The 8264-nt window shown below is 45.4% G+C and overlaps 1 long non-coding RNA gene across 1 annotated transcript; it reads right to left on the bottom strand.

Annotated features, from left to right (window-relative positions):
• Positions 1 to 75: 75 nt before the first annotated feature.
• Positions 76 to 7320, bottom strand: LOC115493851 (uncharacterized). The gene is made up of 2 exons (XR_004367251.3): positions 2091 to 7320; positions 76 to 1212 (listed from the first exon to the last, which is right to left on the bottom strand). It is a non-coding gene; the product is annotated as an uncharacterized lncRNA (long non-coding RNA).
• Between the last annotated feature and the right edge of the window lie 944 nt (positions 7321 to 8264).

Here is an 8264-nt window from a genome sequence, read left to right on the forward strand (position 1 = left end):
CCAAGATAAACGGATTTTTCTTCACATACGAGGATTTATGTGCTCATTAGTCACTGATAAATGGATGCACCAGGGACAAGTGCAAAAAATGCTTTATTACTTAAAAAACTTTCTGAGGTGTCTGGTATCCTTTTGCAATGAGAACAGCTCAAAGGGAGTACAATAGCAGGTATGTTTCACACTGTTCTCCAGAAGAGTAAGGAAGTCCAGGGCTCAACCCTGCCTTTCATGCAGGTAAACTTTCTCTGTATTTATACTCAATGTTTCCTTCCAGATCAAATCAGAAGCCTTCCCCAGAAGTGTATCTCGTTGTCAGTTTGTTTGCCAATGTCTGTTCTCTCCTGCAAGACATTGTTTTTGCATCACGCAATAGGCAAATAATTCACTTCACCTGTCAGTTTGGAGCATGCTCGCCTATCAAATCTGATGACTTTGAGCTGACATTTCTGATAGCAATTAATGATAAAAATATTGGCTGCTTTGCTGCTACTGGTATTTGTTGTTGAGGTCATAGGTTTATATGTGATTTGGAGTGCAGAGAGCAAGTGAATTTCTCTTTTCCCACCATGCATCACATAACAGGGTTGGGTCAGGCCCACTAGCCACAGTCCTGCACTGAGCAAACCTGAGAGCAGCACTCACAGCTGAAAGATACTCATCCCCTCTCCCTTTAGTCTGATGCTATGCCAGTGACCTATAAAACATTGCTGTGCTGTCACAGTAAGCTCATTCACAACATAGTCCCTTCCCGGTGCTTTTGCATGCGGGGAGGCTTTTACAGCCCCTCTTCTGCACGGCCGCTCGGCCACCGCTGTGGCAGGAGAAGGTAGCTGCTCTCACTCGATTCATCAGGATGCATTTGGATGCCAGCTGCAGAACATGACGTGACTGGCCCTTGCAGCCGGCAGGGAGGCTTTCCCACGCTCGGGTCCCATCGGCGGACAGCACCCTTCTCGGTCGTGCGTGAGATTACAGCGGGTCCTCTATTGCTCTGTCAGTCACATGCCCCATTCGCAGTGAGACAAAGAGGCGAGCGAAGGAACAGGGCTTCCTGGTAATTGTGTTTTTCATGGTTCTCTTCACTGATCCAGTAACAACATAATCATTGAAATTAGAGACAGAAAAGCTCTGCTGGGGCATTGTGTTAACACTCTGCCAGTTCCAGATTGCGATCTACCGAGCTGTGGCAGGTAAGTCATCACCTCTCCAGCTCTGCTCCACCCAGAGGGAAAGAAAAACACACACGAAAGAAGGGAGGAAAAAAAAAAAAAAAAAAAAAAAAAGCTATATTAAAAAACAAGCTGAGTTGTGACACTGCCACCACCTGTTATGGGCTACTCCTGGTGCAGAGGCCTTCACTCTTGTCACTTGTATTGACTTTTCATTTAACTATCTTTATGCCAGGGTGCTGAACTTTTCCTCATTTTCAGCCAAGCAGAATGGAAACAAATTATGGATTTTGCCACCTCTGTTCAAAGAAGGGGAAGTACTGAGGTGTTGCAGAGCCTCTGGAGAAAGCAACCATTGCACAGTCCCTGAGCTACACTGTCATACTTCAAAGCTGTCAAAGGTTTTGGAAGAGGGATGGGCCTTGCCCTGAGTTAAAGAAAAGCAGTAGGACAGAGTGTGACGGATGTTTTATGGATATCAATTATCTCACCAAGGTAAGACAAGTCACTGTGTAAACAACCACGTGCTGGGGCAAACACCTTAGTCTGGAGGTGGTAACTAGGGAACTGAGATGTTGAATAGCAAAGGGTAACCCATTCCAGTGTAACTAGCCTATTTCCCCAGTGGGAATGTCCAACCTGTCACTTATCCCTGGCTTCAAACTAGGGAATTATCAAAGTCATGTCCTCAAAATACTATATCTTACTTTTTCCTGTTGAACTGACTGTGGGTGCTCACGGTTTAAATCTGGAATGGCTTTGTGACTGTGTGTTCAGGACTGTGATCAATCCTGTTTTTTTTTTTTTTTTGTAGCACCGAGAAGTTACTGCATTGCACAAGTTGGGCTATGTTATTGATCTTACAGCATGTTCTTTTGTCTTTTTTTTTTTTTTTAATAAGTGGATATAATAATAACTCACTGTGCTCCAGTGCTTTTGTCAGTCTTCCAAAGAAAACTCCTATCACCTGAAAAACAAAAAAAAACCCTGAAACTTATTCATTTTATAGACTGTTCTGGTAAATCTTGGCTAAGCTAGACCTAAGGGGAAGGAATTTGAGATAACTGATGCACTTAAGCATGTGTCATTCTTCATCTCTCCAGTCAGTAATTGACAACAAAATGGGAAAAAATTATATGGGCCAGACAGCTCACAGATGATGCTGTAAAACTGAGATGGCATTTTGCTACGCTGTGGGACAATCACACCTTAAGGGAGAAATCCCTTCCCACCTTAGAGCAACGTTTCAGTAAATAGTTTTTAAATATGTGCCATCCCTTCCCAGTGCTTCAGTGCCACCATAACCACAATTCTACAATTTCCGCAGACCTCAGAGGCAGCATCAGCCACAGGGCAGTATCATGGTGCCAGCTGAGGGCAGAGAGATATACAAGCCCCTGGGCAACAGCAGGCCTTGCACAGAGCAGGGCATTGCTATTGGAGCAGTGGCAATTCTAGGGGAATGTGGTGTGCATGAAACACAACCCAAAAGTAATCCAGGTCAGATGGCTGCTGCTTCCATGAAGTAAGCTGTCATAGTGGGAAAGAACAGTTTGAAAGGATGACTTTTCTTTTCATCTCGCTATCTACTGTTTTAATCCAGCATAAGAACCAGGCTTGGAATTTTAGTGGTTACACAATTGCATGTGCAGTGTTGGGAGAGAAACCAGACTTCATCCCAGACTAATTGCCAGCTATAAAATTTAGTGGAGGCCTACATAAAGACAAACCTGTAGCAACTTCAATGGAAACATGTCCATGTGTCAGTCTTCAAGTGAATCCAGAAGTGCTTTGCCTAAAACACATGGATTTTAAGTCATGCTCTTCTGCAAGAGGATCCTCTGATCTTGCTCATTACCCTGTTTCACCACCTAGTAAGTATTGCTGTTACTTAAAAAATGTTAAAAAATGGTGACTTACGTCAAAGAGGCTGTATGACTACACATAAGACAAAAACATCTCTGACAAATAGATGGCGTGTATCAATCTGAAAGATTCCATGAAGTACTCTTTTGTATTACTAACCTAATGCTTCAAACTTGACAAGAGGTTTCCTTTTGTTTACATCTTCCCTGGCAATAGCATCATGACAACTGCAGCCTGTCTGCAAGAACGTACACGGACCTGGGAACCCAGCCATACACTGGCAAACTGCAGTGTGTTCCACATGTTTCTCATCCTTTGCTTAACAACCTTGTGCTTGTAAAAAAAGCTACTTGTGTGCAGTATTGCATTCATTGTGATGGTTCATGTCTATGAGCTTCTGCCAGGCAATGTGGGATTTCTGGTAGGATGCAGCCCACCTCCTGTATTTTCTCTGAGATAAAAACTTCCTTTAGTGGAAGGTGGGAAATAAAACCAAGAAACCAAGCCAAAAGAAAGAAAACCTGCTGAAGCACACAGCAGGTTATTAAAGTAGAATCCAAGCAGGTTTTGCTTGTCAACAGCTGCATAAGCGAAAATAACAATTCTGAAATTTCTTCTAACTGGAATTGTTTTCATATCAAGTAGCATGTGCAAGCTTAACGCCAATGGTTCAAGGCCTTCCCAAGTGTCAAGTGGTGTGATTGCAGGTGCTGTCACAGCATCCCTGCCACATGCATCAGCAGTAGTTGCCACTGCCAGAAGCTGTCAGCGGCAGTGCTGGTGCCCAGGAGTCCTCCCTGTGGCACATCCCTGGCTCACACCTATGAGGGCACGTGTTTTCTGCTTTACCTCACACTGACATCAAGGCAGAAATCCCACCAGAGCAGGTTGAATGGATCTCCTTAAACACCAAAATTACACTCAAACTCCTATAACTACATTTGCCTGGGATGGAGGTTTATCTTTGAACTCACACAGCTTTTGTTAAATTATCTTTACACCTCAGCTCTCTCTCTGCTTTTCAGTAGACAATGTGAAACTCTGCTTTCGCACCTCAGGAGCCAGCGTATTACATTTGCTCTGTACTTTCAGCATTGTAAGTAGGAGCAGAAGTTGGATCTGGATTTTTCTTCCCCTCTTAAAAGGTCAGGGAAACATGAAACCGTAGAAGGCTAATTCTTCTCTGTGTCACATTTCTGTGAGCCCACAGGGCAACATAGCAGTGGTATTTTTAATGCTTTTTTTCCCCCCTGACTTTTCAATCCACAGTCCTTGGCACAACTGGTGACAGCTCACGCAGTAATACACTTATTCTTGCATCATTCCTTCTAAGTTGCTTCTGATGAATATTGGGAGGACCAGAAAGGGTCCTGGCCACTGCATTGCAAGTGGCAGGGGGAAGATATCACAGAGCTTGGCCTCCTCACAGGTTTTCTGGTTCTGGTGCTGCATGCTCACAATCCACAGTATTCGGCACACACGCTTGGTTATCATTAAAGTGTAAATATTGCAAGAAGGTATTCAGCATGATTTAATATACCTATTAGTGCCTCCAAAGGCCCAGCCAGAGAAGCTGCACTGTGCTGGGCTGAACATTGTGTAAATATTGATGGTTTCTGTCTTGCAGTGTTTACAATCCAAGAAGGAGCCCTGCACCAGAGCCCTCTGCTATGGTTTTGTTATTTGTCTTCGGAAATTATTTGTCTGATTTAAAACATCATAAATGAGCATGTCCTTTCTTCTGCCACTACTACTAGAGCAATTACTTTACAAAGAGCTGTGAAGGTAAAGTTCTAGACCTAAATATTTTATCATCCTGATCAAGTATTAGTTTTCTGATATAAACCCAGAATCCAATACCTTTTCTGCAGCTGTAATATGCTACAATAAAATATGATCTCACAGTTCCCAAATCCTTGCCAGGTAACAGTGATTCAGCATAACCACAGCAAAGCATTGCTTTACTGCCCTGAACAGGAACATGCTCTCAGGTAAACACACTTAAAGGCTTGATAATGGAAGAGGCTTCTCCCAAAGCCACTACACTGACAAGATACAGATATGTGGCAGCGTTGTGGAGAAACCCACATCAGGAATCAGGTAAGTTAACATCACACATGTATATAGCAGGAACAGACACTACAGGAATGGCTTTTGGCCCGAGGCCAACTGCCTTGCTGAGGGTGCTGGTGCTTGGAAAGGAAATGACAAGTTTCTACAGCTGCAAGAGCCAGCACTGACGCACAGCTTGCTGAACCCTCCCTCCATCTGAGGATAAAGCCTCTGCAAGGGAGTTGGGATCTGTGCTATGCCTCAGAATACGGCTGGGCGCCGCTGCCATCCATCATGCAAGCATAACTCCTTCAGAGTTCGAAGGCAAAGTTGCAAAAGACTTGTTATTCCTCAGGGTGTTCTGAAGATTATATACTGTCACCTACCTGGGCAGTGGGAGATGTTTCCCTATCTCCCGTGTCAGCTGAGCTCAGGGAGCAGTAACATGATTACAACACTTGAATGCTCAGAAATGCTTTCTGGCTCCTCATATCTCCGCATCTGATCTCCAGGACACCTCACCACTGTTAAAAAGAAAACACCATCAAAGCACCACCCAGCTCCAAACCATCTGAAGTGTGGGCCCAGAAGCAGCTCTAGCATTCTCCTTTTCCCCTGCTATTGCAGCCTGCAATTTCATAAATTACATTTGTTCTTCCCACAAGCTTTACCTCATTTGGGGTAAGGGGGAAGCTTAGAGTAAGGGGTTTCACCTGAGGCAGGTTATACGTGCAAACAAAAGAGTGGATACGGAAAGACAGCCTCACACCGCCACCACCATCACTGCAGTGTTCATCAGAGCCCTTCAACAAGAGATTTAAGCGCTTGTCTCTCCCTGTTCCCCGCACGGGGAAGCTCGTACCTTGTCATTGCTGCCCTCCGCTGCGCACCCAGCGCCTCGGGGCTGCCACCAGCGCTTCCGTCTGCCCTGTGCAAACACCGCTGTGACCTCTCTCCGCATGGATAATAATAGTGCCACCCTCCCTTCCCGCTCCCGGGAGCCATGGTATGGGCACCCAGCGGCAACTACAGACGGTGGCCCAAGGTCTGGTTAATGTTTCAGAGCTTTGAACCCACCACAGGTTGCACTTTGAGCCGTACACAGCACGTTATTGGCGGTCCTGGCGTTTAAACGTTTTTTTCCAACAACCGGATGGGTGCCTGCTCCTTTTTTAAGAGGAGTCTGACACCAGAAATCTCATGTCCGTGTCTCACCTGATTTCCACCCGCACTGGTGAAAAAAACAATAAGCATTCTGTCATCACATAACTCTGATTTCCACAGACTTTGGGGGTCTTGGCATGTGAGAAGAGGCTTCGGCATCGCTGAGTGCCCTGTTAACAGCCAACAGGGCAAAGTTCTTGTTTCCTTTGTAGTGAAAAAGTTCAGGGCCGGATTTTGATTATCACAAGGAGTAGTAAAGTACATAGAGCAGAGATCACACATTGGGTAAGAATTATCACCGAGGTGAAAAAACCAAACAGAAACAGCAAAACAAACTCCTGCCCAGCTGATGCAGCACTGCCCCACATTCTGGCATGTGCAGCCCCTGTACCTGTGCGGTATATGCAGCTTATAGAAAAGGCTGGGCAGTGTTCTGGATGCAGCACAGCCTTCCCTGGCACAGCACACCACCACAGCATGGCTGCCAGGAGAGCCCTAGCAGGCCTGCCTTTTGATATCTTTCTTCAACATGCAAATTGAAGTAGATTGGGTGAAGTACCAAAGTCCAGTGTCATGCCATTTAGCTTACATACCAAAATTAAAAAAAAAAAAAAAAAAAAAGAAAAAAAAAAAGAAAAAACTAAAAGTAAGAACAGAGAAGGTATCAAAGGACCTCTATTTTTATTTTTTTCTCAGGATCTGTTACCTTGAGCCATGGTTAGGATGTCAAGTACTCATGTCTTGAATGTGGTGTTGCTGATGGATATACTCCCACACTACACCCAACCTATGTCTTTTACAAGGGTTTTGACTATTCTTTTCCAAGCCTGGGAAAGGAAAATTCACATTTTACACAAAATTAAAGTCCTGCCTGGCAGCTCCCATCTGCTGACCATGCTCTTGTTTTGTTGCTGTTGTCCTGCCTTGGTTGGGATCTGGTGCAGGCTTAGGTCCCCTCAAGGTTCCCAAATAAATTATTTTGTGTCTTACCATCAGATTTACCCACCCCAAACAAACATCCCCAGCCGGCAAAAATCGTGGGGATTTAGAGGTGAAACATGAACACAGCACTCACAGTGGTGGCTCGGAGAAGAATGCAGACGAAGGACCGAGCTTGCAGACTCTGCCTGTAAATGCCACCAGCACACGCAGGGGGAGATCTGAGAAAAGCTCGCCGCTCCAGACTTGCACAACGGGACGGTGAGCAGAGAGGGGTAGGAGCCATGGGAACTGGCAGCGAGGTGACACAGGAAAGCGTGAGGACTGCCAAACTATTCAGCTGCAATCCAGAGACTGACAGTTGTGGCAAGAGCCATCTTCCCCCCCTCCCTGCAAATCATTCCCTCTCCTAGAGATTTGCATAACCCCGTGTACATTTCCTGCAGTCCTTGGGCAACGAATAGAGATGTGGTTCAACAATTTACAGGATCAAAGGCATAATATGATCCTATTGCTGGAACAGTTAAGTTTTTACATGTGGGCTTTTTAGGTATCATTTCTCAAAGATCAATCTCCAGTGTATTCCAGGGAAGTAAGTTTAGGCAAAGCACAGAGCTGGGGATCAGGCAGGATCACTTTTTTTTTTTTTTCTTATGTATAATCAAAAGCTTTTATTACGGTTTTCTAAAAACCCATAGCTCTCATTCTGTACCCAGCCAGTGCAGACTGAACACAGTTTAAGATCCCCAAAGTGGATCTCCTGGGCTGCCTTACAGCAGGGGATTTCCTAGGGCAGGAAGCCTGTCCTGCAGGGAAGGAGGCTCAGCCAGCTCTTACTCCAAAGGCAGACAGGGCTGAGGGTTTTACAAGCGCCTTGCGTGCGATTTCCCTGCTCCCTGTCCAGGCCCCTGGCAGCTGGAGAGGAAGCAGCATGTAATGAGCCCCAGGTGGAGGCAGCAGCTTAAGCTCTGCATTGGCAGCTCCCCACACCCTAAAACAAGGGAGCCAATGGCACCCGGAAAGCATCTAGGGCAGACCACTTCAGCCCAGTCTGGATAGCAAATGCAGATGAGG

The sequence above is a fragment of the Taeniopygia guttata genome, chromosome 2 (assembly GCF_048771995.1).
Source record: "Taeniopygia guttata chromosome 2, bTaeGut7.mat, whole genome shotgun sequence".
NCBI lineage: Eukaryota > Metazoa > Chordata > Aves > Passeriformes > Estrildidae > Taeniopygia > Taeniopygia guttata.